Genomic DNA, 19,393 nt, shown 5'->3' with positions numbered 1-19,393 from the left:
CCTGGTAAAAAAAAAAAAAAAAGGGGGGGGGGGGGGGCACTAGAGATAGCAGCTAGTAGAATATCAGTAATCTTTATTTATATTTTACTGTAACCTACCCTTATCCTAAAACTGGCTCTCCTTCTCGATGCCTAGCTCTAACCTATCCCCCTGGTGGCGCCTAACCCTAAACCCCTCAAGTAGTGCCTAACACTTAGGGCCCTCTCTCCACCACCGCCACCAACTCTGCCTAACCCTAAAACCCCCCTTGTGGTGCCTAAAACTACAGACCCCCCCCCCCCCCCCCCCCAGTGCTGCCTAACCTTAAAATTCACCTGGTGGTGCTTAACCTTAACCACCAACATATAACACTTAAGCCCCCCTCCCCCCAGAGCACCCCTAGCCACCTAACCCTATCCGCTGATATCTTCTACTTTGCAAATGCATTCCTGTGAATCAGTGACACTCAGACAATGTTGGGTGAATATTCAAGCATATGGTCTGATATATTATAGATATCCTGAGCTGAATAACCCAAGAAAACATTACAGATCCAACTAATCTGGCTTGGATTAATAAAACACAATGGTGCTCAGACAACACGTAACACCTGAGGCTTTCCCCCTGCTGCCACCAGGTCTTCCGTGCAGATGGCTAGTATACTTACACCCTAATACATGGTACTAAGGATTGCACATTGCGATGCTTCAGCATAATGCTGCTGACACTACTCAAGCAGGAGGTAAGTGGCAGCAGAAACCCAAAAGTATGAGCACTTCTGGAGCTGTGCCCCGCTGCTAATGCAGCCACGCATTTTTTAAATTAGCGTGCAACTGGCAATCACACCTTTGACAGCATTGTGCACATGCATCTGCAGTGTATTAAAAGAGGGCCGTAGAGCAAAATATGTTTTTCATATTTTTATTTTCATTTTAAATTAAACAAAATCTTTAGAAATTGTCAAAGTTCCCCTCCCCAAGACTTGTCACCCCCTTATCCTCCATACAGACTAATATTTTCAGGGAATTCATGGCTCACCAACATGGGGCTCCCCCAAGTGATAGCAGCCCATATGGTCCATTGGGAGTGTTCTGTAAACGCCTCCATCTGTGCAGAGCTCCCACTGTTGAAGACATGGATATCTTTCACAGCTCTGCTGCCCAGGAAGAGGTAGGGGTGATAGTATGGGGGAACGATGTGGGAAGCTGGACGTCCCCTAAGTACCAGCGGTCTCTGCCCCCTTAAAGACCAGAGACTGCTGGTACAACAAACGGCGGAATAACGACAAATACCGACAAATAGCCGCACATACCCACCGCAATCGCCGTCCACGCCGGGAACTTTAGTCACCCACTCTGCCGTCTCTATTATGGAAGAGTTCCTGTGAGCTGGTCAGGAGCCACTTTCTCTGGCTCCTGTCCCTGTAATGATCTGGGGTCAAGTGCGCTGAAGCAGATGGGAATCCCCACAATCACAGAAGCAGACTACCCAGTAGATGCAAATACTTTTGTAGAGGGGAATTCCAACCAGGCACGTGGAGCTGTGGAGTACAGAGGAACAAGACCTCTGTACAACCACAGATGCCAGATTGAAATTGCACGACGTGAAGCAGCACTGGGCAACATAAACAAGGTAGCAACTCAATAGAGAGCAAGAACAGAGACAGACTATATGAATGTCTTCCAATCTAGTCGCCACCCGGCAACGGTAGACATATAACAACTGAAAAGACCAGAGCGAGAAAGCCAATCGCAAGAGAGGCGATTGCTATCAGAAACACAAGACTGAGCAAAGACAGAGCATGAATTGAGTAAAGGAAGACACAGAAAAGAACTACAATCCGAACGCCAAGGAAAATAACAAATGAACTAAACGCGGTCACTGCAAGTTATGCGCAACAGTGACAAGCGCGTTAATAGCACGGTCACCGCACGAGAAGCGCAACAGTGACAAGCGCGTTAATTGTACGGTCACCGCACGAGAAGCGCAACAGTGCAAACGTACCAACTCTGACTAACTAATGAACACGGAAAACAAAGACAAACAGATAGCAGGAGCGCTTGCTAATCGGTTGCCTAACACCAGACAACAGCAAGCATTCGTTCCAGACAAAACAGATTGAAGGAGTAACCAGTAGCAGACAAGGGAGATCCACAACCTCTAGAGCTAGGGTGAATGCGATCTAGGAACAGGACAGAACGATTCACTATCAGCCACCGCTGGAGGTAGTGCAATCGCAAGGACAGGACAAGACAAGACTAGGCAGTACAAATAATACACAAAACTGACTGCACTAGTAGGAGTGCAAAATGCACTCCCCAAGAATTAACTATACTAGGATATTTTAACAACAAGATACAAAGAGACTGGGGCTCTAAGGTCAGTCTCACAAAACAGAACCTATGACGAGCAAGGAATTCTGGGAGGAAGTGACATTTATACTGAAAGCCTTCAAGGGAAGCAGAAATGCAAATTGCAAGATAAGTGAATGCAAATCATTCACTACAGCAGCAAGCCTCCCAAATCTTGCAAGCTGACAAAAAGGCCTCTTTTCCTTGGACTGAACTATGCAGGCTGCATAAAAAAACCAACAAACTGTCCAAAGAATCAAGGCCAGCAGAGCGGATTCTGACAGTCCCTGCCTATCAATGTAAGGGAGCTGCTTACGTTGATAGACAGAGTCAGGAGCCAATGAAATCAGCTTCTGACCTGCTCACAGGGCTCTGCCGTTATAGAGATGGCAGAGCGAGTGAGCTGTGGCGGGAAGACAGCGGCGAGACCGTCGGGAGCGATGAAAGCGGCAAGAACGTGTGGCGTCGGTGTTTTGAAATCTACGCTATGGCAGCCAGATAGCCATCAAAACAGGGTGTAGATTTCAATTAGCACGGTCCTCAACTAGTTAATAATACAACGACCCCAAGATAGTAGCTTTCACCAATTTACAGTATTTAACTGGATTAGGAAAATGGGATTTTTTTTTACCCTAACATATATACAATAAAATGTTCTGTAAAAAAAATAAAAAAAACAACAACAGAAATATAGATTTGAAACATATTTTATTAAAATGAAGTAAAAAAAAAAAAAAGAAAAAACGTATTTCTTACTTTCATTTGTAGTCTTCTGTTCTCTTCTTTTTTATCTGTATACTTCTTCCTTCTTAATATACTCTTTATTTTATCATAAAATCTTCTGTCAGTCTTCAGAAATTCTTCTTTCTTATTCTTCCCTCATCCTGTAACCTTGATTGGAGCAAGCTGCTTGCCATCTTTCCTGACATCATGTCTCACTATGAGCCAATAACAGGCCGATCGGTCTTGCAGTGGGATGTGGTGAAGACAGAAGGAGTATGGTGTGCTGGAATCAAGATTAAAATAGAGGAACAAAACAACAAAGAACAAGACAGAAGAATTTATGAAGATTTGCAGAAGATATAAAGAAAAATAAGTATACAGCACATGGCAGAAGATAGAAATTTACAGAAGAATAATAAAATAAGTAGTAAAGATTTATTCAGATAAGAAAAAAAGAATAGAAAAAAAAGAATTATATTTCAAATTATATATTAGTTTGTGTATTTTTACCTAACCAGCTAATGCTTTATGGTTATAGGTAGGAGATAAAAATGTACCCCTTTTGACCTCTTTTCCATAAGCAGCTAAAAGCAGTGAATTCACCACCTGTCAGCTGCAGGTGCTTGCCAGCATTCAGGATGGGTGGTGGAAAGGTGATCCCCCCATGGAGTTGCACCTGTGCATAGCAAATGTTACCTGTTCTCAGAAGTGCACAAGGTAATTTTCTGGACAGCCATCACAGGCCATATGTATTTATGGTGCACATCTAGTTTTGGATTTATAAAAGGTATGAATGCTAGGTTTTTTACTTACTTACAATACTTACTTACATTTACTTAGTAAATCACCATTACCATTTCCAAAACTACAATAACTATAATGGTCCACTCATCCTCCTATAGCTTGGTGAAAGCTAGATTTACAGATAAAAGAAGCACAATATTCATACAAATTGTTTATTTACATCTAAAAATCAATCTTAGTGGATCAGTTAATTGTAGTATGCACAATTAAAGCAGAGGTAACCCAGGTCCTCCTCTCTACTCTAAAAGATAATCAACAGCATAATAACATTTGCAGAAAATCAGTTCCTTGTTACAGCTTATAGAGCTCCTTCAGAGATGCTGCAGTGTAGTTGCTACCTGGTTTGCTGGTAGCACAGAAAGGGTGAAACGCCTGTATTTACAGGTAGCCTGTCTGAATGGCACATATCAGAAAGAGATGACAGCTCAAATTACAGTGGCTCATTACTTCCAGATAAGGGAGAATTAGACAGGCTGTTATCTCTAAATACATGAAGCGTGGGTTTCTCTGTGTTTTCTTTCTCTCCTGTGGAAGAGTTTAGGTCCTGTTTAGGTACTTGTGACAGCCATGTAAAGTGCTGTATGGTTTTAACCTCCTTGCCGGACTAAAAAATCTGGCAAGGAGGCAGCGTGGAACTTTTTTTTAATTTTTTTTTAAAATCATGTAGCGAGCCCAGGGCTCGCTACATGATAGCCGCTGAGCAGCGGCATCCCCCTACCCACTCCGATCGCCTTCGGCAATCAGAGTATGCAGGAAATCCCGTTGAGAACGGGATTTCCTGCAGGGCTTCCCCGGTCGCCATGGCGACGGGGCGGGATGACGTCACCGACGTCATGGACGTCGGGACGTCACAGGGAATCCCGGGCCACCCCTCAGCGCAGCCTGGCCCTGATTGGCCAGGCTGCGCAAGGGGTCTGGAGGGGGGGCGGCGCGATGTTGCGGATAGCTGCGGATCAGCAGCGAGCGGCGGCAATCGGGTGTTACAAGCAGCTAGCAAAGTGCTAGCTGCTTGTAACAAAAAAAATTATGCAAATCGGCCCAGCGGGGCCTGAGATATCCTCCTGCGCAGGTTACCCCGAGCTGAGCTTGGGATAACCGGCAAGGAGGTTAAATAAATGAAAAAAAATATAAAAGACCACTTAAAATAGACTTCAGGAACATATTACTTAAAGGGAATCTGAAGTGAAAATAAACTTATGATATGATAATTTGTATGTGTAGTACAGCTAAGATATTGAACATTAGTAGCAAAGATATGAGTCTCATATTATTTCCAGTACAGGAAGAGTTAGAGAGACACTGAAGTGAAAATAAAAATTATGATAAAATGATTTGTATGTGTAGTACAGCTAATAAATAAAACATTAGGAGCAGAGACAGGAGTCTAATATTGTTTCCAGTACAGGAAGCGTTAAGAAACTCCAATTATTATCTATGCAAAAGAGCCATTGAGCGCCAAGACTTTCAAAGTCGCAGAGAGCTCTGTCTTCTGAAGCTTATTATCTCAAGTGTCTGTCAATGTATTTTCTTTTTCTCTGCAGAGAAGGGTCCTGCAGGGTTCAAAAGTTTACTTGCCTGCTCTGTAAAAATCATTTAGAATGCTGAGTAGTGTATAAACTGCAAATATTAGAGAATAATGCAATGTTATGAATAAAAAAACTAACTGAAAATAAAAATGAGAATATTTTCTTTGCTACTAATTTTCTAGTAATTATCCGTACTACACAATCAATTCATTATATCATTTTTTTTTGCTTTAATGTCTCTTTAAGAACTTCAGTTGCTATCCATGCAAAAGAGTTTATCTGAGCTTTCCGACTTAAGGCTCATACACACATCAGACTATAGTCTTTGGAAAATGAAAGATCACAGACCAATCTTACCACCCTTCATGTAGTATGAGAGCGATAGTCTACACAGTCTTTTCTATGGAGCTGAACTCCACATCAGAAAAAAATCTTTGCAAGATGCTGCACACACAGATGCTGTACAGACACAAAAGATCAGTATCTGCAAAAGATCTGTTCCTGCCAAAAATCCATTCCTGCAAATTGCAATGATAGTCTATGAGATCTGCAGATCATCATACACACATGATTTAACTGACATTCATCTGCAGATCAAGCAATCATCCGCAGATCTGAAAATCCATCCTGGTGGATCTGATCTGCAGATGAATGTCAGTTAAATCATGTGTGTATGATGATCTGCAGATATCATAGACTATCATTGCAATTTGCAGGAATGGATTTTTGGCAGGAACAGATCTTTTGCAGATACTGATCTTTTGTGTCTGTACAGCATCTGTGTGTGCAGCATCTTGCAAAGATTTTTTTCTGATGTGGAGTTCAGCTCCATAGAAAAGAATGTGTAGCGTATGGCTCTCATACTACATGAAGGGTGGTAAGATTGGTCTGTGATCTTTCATTTTCCAAAGACTATAGTCTGATGTGTGTATGCACCTTAATTTAGTCAGAGAGCAATGCTATATTCTGAAGAACTTATCAATCTGTCTCTCACTGTTTCTTGTTTGTGTAAGGTTTTACTGCAGAGCTAATGACCCTTTGCACTTTCCTGCTCTGTTTCATAGTTTAAAATACAGAGTATAGTTTGAAAAACTGAAAACATTAGAGAATGATGCAATGTTATATTAAAAAGTTATATAACAGAAAATAAGAATATGAGACACTTTTCTTTGTTCTATGAATTACCCCTACTACACATACAATACATTATATTTTATTTATTTTTTCGCTTCAGTGTCACTTTAACATTGGAAGGGTTTCTTTTGCACAGATCATTCATTATCAGCACATTTTATAAAATATCATCATGTGGATCTAAGTGCCTTAATGTTTTGCAGGATTGAGAGAGAACTGGAACAATAAAGTGGAGTTAACTGAGTCCGAGAACTCTCCAAGTTAGAAACATAAGAGCTATGTGCACTGGACACTTTGGTATTGAAAGGATTTAGTATAGATCGGGAGTTGAACTGTTGCACTGCTAATTGCTAATTATGCATGTAGTATTTCATTTCAACCAATAGGTGGCACAAAAGCTAAACATTATTCTTGTATTAGCTACAGATTGCCCTGCAAGCTCATAGTGAACCAGAACTCATTGGAGTGTAGGGGCTAAAAAGGACCAAAAATCCCTTACGCTATACAATACAAAAATTTGCCTTCTTAGAATAGAAGGCATTTGCAATTATTCTGTTTTAATAGCGTTTTTAGTAAGAAAGCGTTTTGGTCCTTTGTAGCCCCTTACACACTCCTGGGAGTTCTGGTTCACCATGAGCTTGCTGGGTACTCTGTAACTCTGGGTGTTTCAAGTCCTATAGAGCCACATTAACCAATGCCATGCACTGATGAGGGTCAACCAATCTGAAACAGTCTGTATGCATGTTGGATTATTGTGGATATACAAGGTCTTCTCAAAAAATTAGCATATTGTGATAAAGTTCATTATTTTCTCTAATGTACTGATAAAGATTAGACTTTCATATATTTTAGATTCAAATACACACAACTGAAGTAGTTCAAGCCTTTAATTGTTTTAATATTGATGATTTTGGCATACAGCTCATGAAAACCCAAATTTCCTATCTCAAAAAATTAGCATATTTGATGCAACCAATAAAAGAAAAGTGTTTTTAAAACAAAAAAAAGTCAACCTTCAAATAATTATGATCAGTTATGCACTCAATACCTGGTCGGGAATCCTTTTGCAGAAATGACTGCTTCAATGCGGCGTGGCATGGAGGCAATCAGCCTGTGGCACTGCTCGGGTGTTATGGAAGCCCAGGATGCTTCGATAGCGGCCTTAAGCTCATCCAGAGTGTTGGGTCTTGCGTCTCTCAACTTTCTCTTCACAATATCCCACAAATTCTCTATGGGGTTCAGGTCAGGAGAGTTGGCAGGCCAATTGAGCACAGTAATACCATGGTCAGTAAACCATTTACCATTGGTTTTGGCACTGTGAGCAGGTGCCCGGTCGTGCTGAAAAATGAAATCTTCATCTCCATAAAGCTTTTCAGTAGATGGAAGCATGAACCCACTTTTGAACCAGAAACAGCGGCAGAAGCGAGTGACCTGGGCTACAGAGAAGCAGCACTGGACTGTTGCTCAGTGGTCCAAAGTACTTTTTTCAGATGAAAGCAACTTTTACATGTAATTCAGAAATCAAGGTGCCAGAGTCTGGAGGAAGACTGGGGAGAGGGAAATGCCAAAATGCCTGAAGTCCAGTGTCAAGTACCCACAGTCAGTGATGGTCTGGGGTGCCATGTCAGCTGCTGGTGTTGATCCACTGTGTTTTATCAAGGGCAGGGTCAATGCAGCTAGCTATCAGGAGATTTTGGAGCACTTCATGCTTCCATCTGCTGAAAAGCTTTATGGAGATGAAGATTTCATTTTTCAGCACGACCTGGCACCTGCTCACAGTGCCAAAACCACTGGTAAATGGTTTACTGACCATGGTATTACTGTACTCAATTGACCTGCCAACTCTCCTGACCTGAACCCCATAGAGAATCTGTGGGATATTGTGAAGAGAAAGTTGAGAGACGCAAGACCCAACACTCTGGATGAGCTTAAGGCCGCTATCGAAGCATCCTGGGCCTCCATAACACCTGAGCAGTGCCACAGGCTGATTGCCTCCATGCCACGCCGCATTGAAGCAGTCATTTCTGCAAAAGGATTCCCGACCAAGTATTGAGTGCATAACTGAACATAATTATTTGAAGGTTGACTTTTTTTGTTTTAAAAACACTTTTCTTTTATTGGTTGGATCAAATATGCTAATTTTTTGAGATAGGAAATTTGAGTTTTCATGAGCTGTATGCCAAAATCATCAATATTAAAACAATAAAAGACTTGAACTACTTCAGTTGTGTGTATTTGAATCTAAAATATATGAAAGTCTAATGTTTATCAATACATTACAGAAAATAATGAACTTTATCACAATATGCTAATTTTTTTAGAAGACCCTGTATATAATAACAAGCTGACACATCATTGCATCCCATAAATCATTGATGTAAGTCCATTTTTTTTTGTGTTGGGGAGTTATTAAAGGTGAAACAATTACATTTTATGCTTGTGATGTTTTGTGATGTTTTGTTCATGGTTTAACAAGCCAAAGAATGACAAATAATGTTCCCTTAGCATGTTGCGGCCTCGTTTCCCTACTGTTTACCAGCCACTGCAGAGAAAAGAGGACAGGCACTTGCATAATTTACCAATTACCATAACCAATTAGCAGCAGCGGAGCTATGCAATGGCTGGTGGTATTTTTCAGTGTTGAGCATGCCACAGGTATTAAAAACAACAAAATAAAACCCAACAAGCATGGTGTTAGGTTTTAAAAAACAATGGTGGGTTCTTCTCGAGACTCCAATCACACAATACATGCATACATCACAGTCAGCTTCGGTAGTTGGTCAATCAGTGGCACTGGGAATAAGAGAAGAACACACAACAGTATGTATGTCCAAAGCTTACTCAAAGGTGTATTTACCTTTCTGGTGGTTATAAAGGAGAAAATGACGTATTTTGCATCATAAAACATTATATAGGAAAAACAGCCAATGAATGCTATTCATTTAAACTGATAGCAACATAAACCCCGGCCCCTCTGCTGATAGCCATAGTAGATGGTAGGCAGGATTGAGGGAGACCCCCATGCTCACAAGGGTCTCACTCTTCTCATTTCTAGCTCCTATAGCTGAGGACATGGCTTGTATTGCTCCACGGGAGGGCCAGTATGGTGTTTTGCACCTACAGTCCTATCTGAGCAATGACTTATTAAGGCAATCTGATAGCAACATAAACCCTTGCCCCTCTGCTGATAGCCATAGTAGATGGTAGGCAGGATTGAGAGGGACCCCCATGCTTACAGGGGTCTCTCTATGCTCGTTTCTAGCTCCTATAGCTGAGGACATAGCTTGTATTGCTCCAGGGGAGGGCCAGCATGGTGTTTTGCTCCTACATTCATTGGAGTAGAACATGTTTAGAACATTTAAAAGCTTCCTGCGGTTGAGTAGCTGGGTCAGAAGTTTAAGTGCACTCGATATTGAGCTGTGTAAATTCTGACTGCTGGACTGGGCCATATCAGCAAGCTCCGAAGACTACTGTAACTTTAAAGAATTAAACACACACTGAAAGAAATGAGAGGCAGATTTACTAAATTGGTGAAAAGAATTTTGGAGTCAACGAGATGCAAACATAGAACAGTGGCACAGAATGGCTATGATATGGACATTTGCACCATTATGGTACTAGTTTGCTTAAGGCTCACCTACAGTAAAATCTTGGATAGGACTAATCTTGGATAAGACTTTCATGGAACCCAACAGTCTTATTTTGCTGAGGATTTAACTGTATCCCTAACATTTGCCGCTGCTCAGTGGCATAACTACAGAGCCACTAGCCCTAGCGCAAATCTTCCTCCCGCCAGTACTGTATATATAATGGTCTCGTGATACAGACCATGAAAAACAGCATTCCATGGACAGCCACTGTGTGAGAGAGGTGTGAACAGAGGAAAGGAATGTTTATGATTACCACTATTCAAAGCACAAACAGAGGTGATCATTGCCACTACAGCACCATTGAAGAGCTAATGCAGTGACTGAAGCAGGGCTCAATGGGGGCCTCTCAGTACCAGGAGCCTATAGTGGCACAACTGCCTGCAATAGCACAAAGTGTAATTGCCTTACAGCAAAAACCTAAACTACCCCTGAATCAGGCCAAAAAAATAAAAATAAATTACTGAATTAAGCCTGTGGTGTGCTAGAATAGATTACCTCCTCCTGATGCTGGGCATACACGGCATTCTGGGCAGGCTTATCAATCGAGCCTGATGGCTGGCTGGATTGATAATATCCGACAGGTCCGATGACCTGCCGGATAGATTCCCCGCTCGATCCCCGCCGGCGGACAATAGCGGGGAATCGAGCGGCTGATTAGGAGCGCCCACGGGGATGAGCGGGGATTGATCCGGCGGCTAATCGGCCGCCGGATCGACCCATGTATGCCCAGCATGAATCTCCAGATGCTGCTTGTTGCCCTCAGGGTTCCTCCTGTTCCCCGTGGTTGGTCCTGTTATCTCCCAAGCCTCCTGGAAGTTCCTCCGAGCAGCACAAATCGATTCTGGAGTGTGCATGCGCGAGTTTGTAAGAAAACTTACCTTAGCTGTGCACTAGCAGTTCGGAGCTCGCACCTGCACAGTTCTGAATTGTTTGGCACTGCTTGGGGAAACTTCAAGAAAAGTATTTGATGGAGGGATGCAGTTGAATACTTGTAGGACCGGGGATAGAGAACAGGAGGGACCCCAAAGACAATAAGAAGCATCAAGAAACTCAGGAGGAAGTAATCTAGCCTACCATGGGCTTCATTCAAATTATTTTTCCCTGATTCAGGGGTACTTTAATGCCCAACTGACCCCCAAACCACACCCACTATGGCCTGCAAGGCAGGTCTTACATGTTAAAGGGACCCCGAGGAGTGCTCGAATTTAAAAGGATACACTTACCTGAGGCTTCTTCCAGCTTACCATAGGCGGAGAGGTCCCGTGGCGTCCTCCTGGCTCCTCTCCTTCAGCCTCTGCCGGCCCCCGTTACCGGCGTCACCCAGCGACAACCGGGTCGGCTCTTTCTGGTTAATGACGCAATGCGTCATCATGCTGGCCACTTCGCGTAACCACGGCAGCCAGCGTGACAGTTCTGCACATGTGCGGGTTTTCCATGCATGTGCAGACCTGTCACGCCGGCCGCCGTGATGACGCGAAGCGGCCGGCGTTAACCAGGAAGAGCCGGCCCAACACCCGACCCGGGTGTCGCCGGTAACGGGGGACAGCGGAGGCTGAAGGAGAGGAGCCAGGAGGATGCCGTGGGACCTCGCCGCCCTTGGTGAGCTGGAAGAAGCCCCAGGTAAGTGTATTCTTTTAAATTCGGGCACTCCTGGAGTCCCTTTAAATAGTTTAACCACTTGACCACTACAGGTGGTGTCCCCCTTATGGACCAAAGCAATTTTTACATTTCAGCGCTTCTCCCATTCATTTATTAGTAACTTTATCACTACTTATCATACTGAAATGATTTTTGCCACCAATTAGGCTTTCTTTGGATTGTGCTTTTTGCTAAGAATTATTTCATTCTATGTGCATTTTAACAGAAATAATAAGAAAAAAATTGAAAAAATTAATTACTTCTTATTTTTTAGACATTATAGTTTTAAAATAGAATAAAATAGAACGTGCTACTGTGGATAAAAGCCGCACATTTTATTTGCTTATTTGTCCTGGCTACTACAATGTTTAAATTATGTTTATTGTATGCCAACAATATTTTATTTGGAAATAAAGGTGCATTTTTTTTACTTTTGTTTGTTTACACCATAAAACTAATTACAAGCCCTTATTTGCAAAAATAAAAGTAATGTACCCTCATAACATACATGTCATGACATAATTTAAATGTCACCCGTGTTTTATTTTATGAGAGGGGAGGGGGTAAGGGATCAATTAATGGGGGTTTTATTTATTTTGATTTAATTTAATGTATGTAGGTTTCTTTTTACTTCTTGGCCAGTAGATGTCCCCCCCATTTTATTCCTGTGTACAGTAAACAGTACACAGGAAGTGTTTTGTGGGTTTTTTTTTTCACTTTTATACATGTTTTTAGTTTCATTTTGTCAATGACCACCGGCATCCGACTGATGCTGGTGAACACTGATCTCAGGAACTTTCACTGGTGAATGGGAACATGTGTTCCCATTCATGGATCAGTGTACGGGCGGCAATGAGAACATGTGTGGGAGCGCGCATGGCGGGCGATGGATAAGTGGTTAAAACATAATCAAAGGCCAACACATGATCTCACAAATTACATCAGAGGCTCGCATTACATGATCCCTTTTCAAATAACCAGCATTGTATGCACATATGGTATCGGCTATATCCTGGGGTGAGGAAGAGATGCAATCTATACCATATCTAAATAAAACACACAACAAGGAAATTCCTTATAAAAATAAATCAGACTAGACTCACACTGGAGGGAAACATCTTCCATTTCACACTAGAGATGGCTCGAACCTCCGATTTTCAGTTTGCGAACCTCAAACACGAACTTCCGCAAAAGTTCTGTTCGCGCGAACTTTCGCGAACCGCAATAGACTTCAATGGGGAGGCTAACTTTGAAAACTAGAAACATTTATGCTGGCCAGAAAAGTGATGTTTCAAGGGGTCTAACATCTGAGTTTTTGCATGGGGGAGTGGGATACATGCCAAAAGTCCCAGGGAAAAAAATCTGGATTTGACACAAAGCAGCGTTTAAGGGCATAAAGTGCTTTAAAACATCTTGCATGTGTATACATCAATCAGGTAGTGTAATTAGTGTACTGCTTCACACTGACACACCAAACTCACTGTGTAACGCACCGCAAACAGCTGCTTGTGTAGTGACGGCCTTGCTGGACTGGTACACACCATGGAGAGAGTGCAGGCCATGGCGGTTTTCAAGCCCATATGGTCGCCGGGCTGAGGTAGCTGAATGACAGAACAGTGACTGTCCAGCTGATCAAATTTGGTCTGTCCACAATAAAGCAACGACCTTATTATCGTGGGTGTGCCGACACCCTCCCCCCTTCACCGCGGCAAGCTCCTTCACCGCGGCAAGGTAACGATCACGAAGGGGAATTGGCACATGTACATGCCTTTTGTTTTGTTGGTGCAGCCAGAAAAATAAGGCAGGCATGTACACGCACCAGAAATTTTTTTTGTATCGGCCGTTGTAGTAGCGGCCTTAAAAATTCAGGAATCCACCTGGAGTCCTGGACCCTGTTGGTGGTGACGGAGAAGGCAGTCAAGCGGCTTGCAGGAAGGGATGCTGTGTAGGGAGCGACTTAGTCTTGGGGCAGGCAATCACACGGCGTGCAGGCAGAGATGCTGTGTGTGGGGACTGACAGTCTTCGGGCAGGCCTGACCATGCTTTGCAGACCACGTGGTCAGATGGACCCTTGACCCAACGCTGTGTGCCAGGGATGACACCACTTGCCTTTCAACATCACGGTACAGTTTGGGTATTTTGTTTTTGAGAAATAATTGCATATTTTCCACTGCGGTGTGTGGAATTGCTTTTGTGTGCTGCTTTTCCTCAGGTGGTCATTCCATTGCAGTTTGTGCTTTGTAATCATGTGCCTTCGTAAGGTAGTTGTCCTTACGCGGGGCTTGGTCTTTCCATGGCTCAATTTTCAGTGGCAGAGAGTACAGATGGCATTGCTCTCATCTGAGGCAGACACACACAAAAATTTCCACACCGCTGAGCCCTGGGGTGATGGCACTTTGGTGGTGGCGGCCGACTGAGTGTTAAGTGTGGTGCCAGAATCAGAGCAGGAGGAGGAAGATATGTCACGCTTCCGTGCGGAAGCTGAGAAAGATGAGGTGTTCTGTGTTAAATAGTCATCTACGTCCTGACAATAGTGGGGGTTGATGGAACGTGCCTTCTTCTGAACGCTGTACTTTGGTCGCGGGCCGCACAACATCACGACAGTGTGACCTCAAACAGACCTGCCAGGTGGCCTGACTTGACTAATACAATGTGCAGTCAGTCACACAGGTGCAGTTAACAGGTATGCACAGAGTGGTATATCACACTGCGTGCGCTCACGTAGGTAGGTGGGTGCACTGAAGTGAACAACAGGAAGTAGGTATATGCAGTGATGGGTATTACAATGTGCACCTGTCACACACAGACAGGTACCGGACAGGCACAGTGACACTGCGTGCGCTTACGCAGGTAGGTGGGTGCACTGAAGTGAACAACGGGTAGTACCTACTATCTGTTGTTCACTTTATATACAGCCCTGTCAGTTAGTGTTACTGTGCCTGTGTGACAGGTGCACATGTAATACCCATCACTGCATATACCTATATGCAGTGATGGGTATTACATGTGCACCTGTCACACAGGCACAGTAACACTGACTGACAGGGCTGTATATAATGTAAGTGGGCCTCACAAAAAAAAATGGATCACAAGAACAAGCTTAGCTCTCAAAAGAGCTGTTGAGGGCTGCTTTTTTAGCAATAATCAGCCAGAAGCAAGCTAACAAGTCTACAAGAGCCTAACTAAGCTTTCCCTATGAGAGTCTGCAGCAGCTATCCCTTCCCTAATTACTGCAGGCACACGAGTGAGTCCAATGCCTGACGCTGCCTGTCTTTTATAAGGGGGGGGGGCTCCAGGAGGGAGTGTAGCCTAATTGGCTACAGTGTGCCTGCTGACTGTGTAGAGGGTCAAAGTTGACTACTATGGGGGCGAGCCGAACTTCCGGAAAAGTTCCTGGTTCGCCACGATCGCGAACTACGGAAGTTCACCAGGAACCATTCGCCGGCGAACCGTTCGGGCCATCTCTAGCGCTGGTGGCTACGGAAGATGAGGTGTTCTGTGTTAAATAGTCAACCACATCCTGACAATCTTTGGAGTTGATGGGACGTGCCTTCTTCTGAGCACTGTACTTTGCGCCAGGGCCGCACAAAATCACGTCAGCATGACCTCGAACAGACCTGCCGGGTGGCCTGCCTCTGGGTCTGCCTCTGCCTCTACCTGTTTTGTCCATATCGGGGGGGGATGAAGTGAAAGGTATGCACTGACTTGACTAAAACAATGTGCAGTCACACAGGTGCAGTGAAAGGTATGCAGTGACTGGTATTATAATACAATGTGCAGCTGTCACACAGGTGCCGTTAACAGGTATGCACAAACTGGTATATTACACAGCGTGCGGTCACACAGGTACTGTGAACAATTATGCAATGACTGGTATTACAAATTTGCAGCTGCCACACACACAGGTACCATGAACAGGTGCAGTGACACTGCGTGCGGTCACGTAGGTAGGTAGGTGCACTGAACAACAACAGGTGGGTATGCAGTGATTGGTATTACAAATGTGCACCTGTCACACACACACACAGGTACCGTGGACAGGTGCAGTGAAACTGCGTGCGCTCACATATGTAAGTATGTGTACTGAACAACAACAGGTGGGTATGCAGTGATTGGTATTACAAATGTGCATCTGTCACACACACACACACACATGTACCGTGAACAGGTGCCGTGACACTGCGTGCGCTCACATAGGTAGTGGTAGGTAGGTGCACTGAACAACAACAGGTGGGTATGCAGTGATTGGTATTACAAATGTGCACTTGTCACACACAGGTACCGTGAACAGGTGCAGTGAAACTGCATGCGGTCACGTAGGTAGGTAGGTGAACTGAACAACAACAGGTGGGCATGCAGTGATTGGTATTACAAATGTGCACCTGTCACACATACACAGGTACCGTGAACAGGTGCAGTGACATTGCGTGCGGTCATGTAGGTAGGTAGGTGCACTGAACAACAACAGGTGGGTATGCAGTGATTGGTATAACAAATGTGCACCTGTCACACACAGGTACCATGAACAGGTGCAGTGACACTGCATGCGGTCACGTAGGTAGGTAGATGCACTGAACAACAACAGGTGGGTATGCAGTGATTGGTATTACAAATGTGCACCTGTCATACACACACACATACACACACAAACACACACACACACAGGTACCGTGAACAGGTGCAGTGACACTGCGTGCGTTCATGTAGGTAGGTTGGTGCACTGAACAACAGCAGGTGGGTATGCAGTGATTGGTATTACAAATGTGCACCTGTCACACACACACAGGTACCGTGAACAGGTGCAGTGACACTGCGTGCGTAGGTAGGTAGGTAGGTGCACTGAACAACAGGTGGGTATGCAGTGATTGGTATTACAAATGTGCAGCTGTCACACACACAGGTAGTCACTGAATGTGCTGGGCCTGGCAGTGGCACAGTAGGAATTACCAAGGGGCCAAGGTCCCACCAGCAGCTGCGACTGACTGACAGGGCTGTATATGCAACACAAGTGTCTGTGGGACACACACACACACACACACACACACACACACAAAAATAGATCACAAGAACAACATTAGCTCTCAAAAGAGCTGTTGAGGATGAGGTGTGCTTTTTAGCAATAAGATCAGCAAGAAGGAGCAACCTAACAAGCTTAACACAAGAGCCGAACTAAGCTTTCCCTATGTCAGCAGCAGCAAGGTTCTCTCCCTTCCCTAATTACTACAGCCACACGAGTGAGTGAAATGGCTGACGCTACCTGCATTTTATAAGGGGGTGGGGGGCTCCAGGAGGGAGTGTAGCCTGATTGGCTACCCTGTGCCTGCTGACTGTAATGTAGAGGGTCAAAGTTTCCCCTAATGATGTAGTGTAGGGGGCGGGTCGAACCGCTATAAAGTTTGTGTGTGCGATCGCGAACAACGGAAGTTTGCAAGCGAACCGTTCGGGCCATCTCTATTTCACACATTGGAGATCAGTAGAGGAATGGACATTCAAGTGGATCCTATGTTAAGTATAGGAACTGTTTACATTCATACGTTTTAGCAGGCCGTTTGTTATGGTACGCTTAGTGCAAAATCCCAACAAAATGCAAAAACAAAATTCACCAACAAACTGCACACATTTTCGTGACACTATAGATGCTGCGGATGGCAATAGAATCAATGAAAGCCTGGGGGAACTGATATTGTCCATTCCCACTAGGTGTGGATACGCGAAACACGTAGTGACATCACTGGCACACAGAAGTCTGCTGGGAGAGCCTATGTCCAATCATTGGAGTCATGGACCAATGAGAATCCTCCCTGGTTTAAGGGAGTAATGCCATTGGTCTGTTGCATTCAAATTGTAACCTGATGCTTCTGCCAGGGCTCCAATCTGTATATCACACATTTGTCCTGTGCAGTGGAGCTGAGCAGCGGTGGACTAGAAAGGTGGCAGACAGGCTGCAAAACAGTGCATGATGTAAATAAGATGATGGACAGGACACTGCAACGGGGACAGCGTATCCGCTCAGGATATGCTGCAAATGCACCGTTGTGCATACGGCGAAGTGTGGATCTAGCCTTAAACAGAAATAAACAACTTCTCCTGGGTCAAAACTTATAGTTCTGTGCATGCAGATCTATCATCTTCCCCCACTATTGTACAGTGCTGTGTATTATGTTGCCATTTTATGTTAAAAGGGACCCTGAACGAATAAAAAAAAAACCGAAATCTGAACTTACCTGAGGCTTCCTTCAGCCCCCGTAGCCCGTGAGGCTCTCGGCATCCTCTTGGTCACCTCCAGTCTCCGACTGGTGGCTCCGGTAGTGTACAACTTCGCTGGGAGTCGTGTGCAACTGCGCATGCATGGCCTGTCCACGCACCCGGCTCGATCACGTGATCAAGCCGGGCGCATGGGTGGACCGCGCATGCGCAGTTGTGCACGACTCCTGGCGAAGTCGTGCGCTACTGGAGCCACCAGCGGGAGAAGGTAGGGGATCCAGCAGATGCCAAGTGACCTCACGGGCTATGGGGGGGATGGAGGAAGCCCCAGGTAAGTTCAGATTCCTGTTTTTTGTTTTTCACAAAAAATTCCAGAAGGTCCGCACACTCTAAAGTACCATGTCCTGTTTATTCAAAACACGTGACAAACCATTCCACAACCAACGAGTCATTTCGGGGCCCCTTGGGGTCCCCTTTGTCAAGACTACAGTACAGAATGCTTTTGTTTTTGTCTGTTCAGGGTCCCTTTAAAGATAAAATAAAAATATTAAATATTGTACATTATACACAGATAATATATACACTTTTACTAGGTTACAGTCCATTATAGTTAGGTTTGAGATTAATTAAATGAAAAATCATAAAAAAGAAAGGCAAACCTGATCATTTACAGCTAATTAAGGCTAGTTACACATCAGGACGTTGCGTTTAGGGGACGTTATAGGGCACATAACGTGCCCCTAACGCAACGCCTGGTGCTCTCTGGTGTGGACGTCGGAGTGAACCGCGTTGTGCAGCTCACTCTGGCGTCCGTGATGCCGTGATGCGTACTCTTGGACGCATGCGGCATCACGTGGTCCTGCCTGGCCAATCGCCGCACAGAGGGGCCGCTCCAGGAAGTAAACACTGCACGTCACTGAGTGCAGTGAATATTAATTAGCCATGTACCCGGCCGCCCTCCCCTCCTCCCCAACATGACTGAGCATGTGCAAACAGTCTAACGCGGCTTAGCTGCGGAGAACGCACAGCATGCAGCACTTTGCTGCGTTACAATGTAACGCAACGTGGGCAGTGTGAACAGCCCACTTGTGTTACATTGCTGTGAGTTGGGGGCAGTGGCGTAGCTAAGGAGCTGTGGGCCCCGATGCAAGTTTTACAATGGGGCCCCCCAAGCACTCTATACATAGCAATTGATACAGTGCACCAAAACCTGCCAATGGCAACTACAGAGTCAGAGGTGCAAGGAAGGGATGGGAAACAGTTTGTTAATGATTACCACTATTCAAAGTATCTATAGAAGTGATTATTATGAGCACAGGACCAATAGAGAGCTAATACTGTAGTTGAGGGAGGGCCCTTCGGGGCCCCTCTGGCCCAAGGGCCC

The sequence above is a fragment of the Hyperolius riggenbachi genome, chromosome 1 (assembly GCF_040937935.1).
Source record: "Hyperolius riggenbachi isolate aHypRig1 chromosome 1, aHypRig1.pri, whole genome shotgun sequence".
Lineage (NCBI taxonomy): Eukaryota > Metazoa > Chordata > Amphibia > Anura > Hyperoliidae > Hyperolius > Hyperolius riggenbachi.
The sequence above is the reverse complement of the archived record's forward strand: the minus strand, read 5'-3'. Positions refer to the sequence as shown.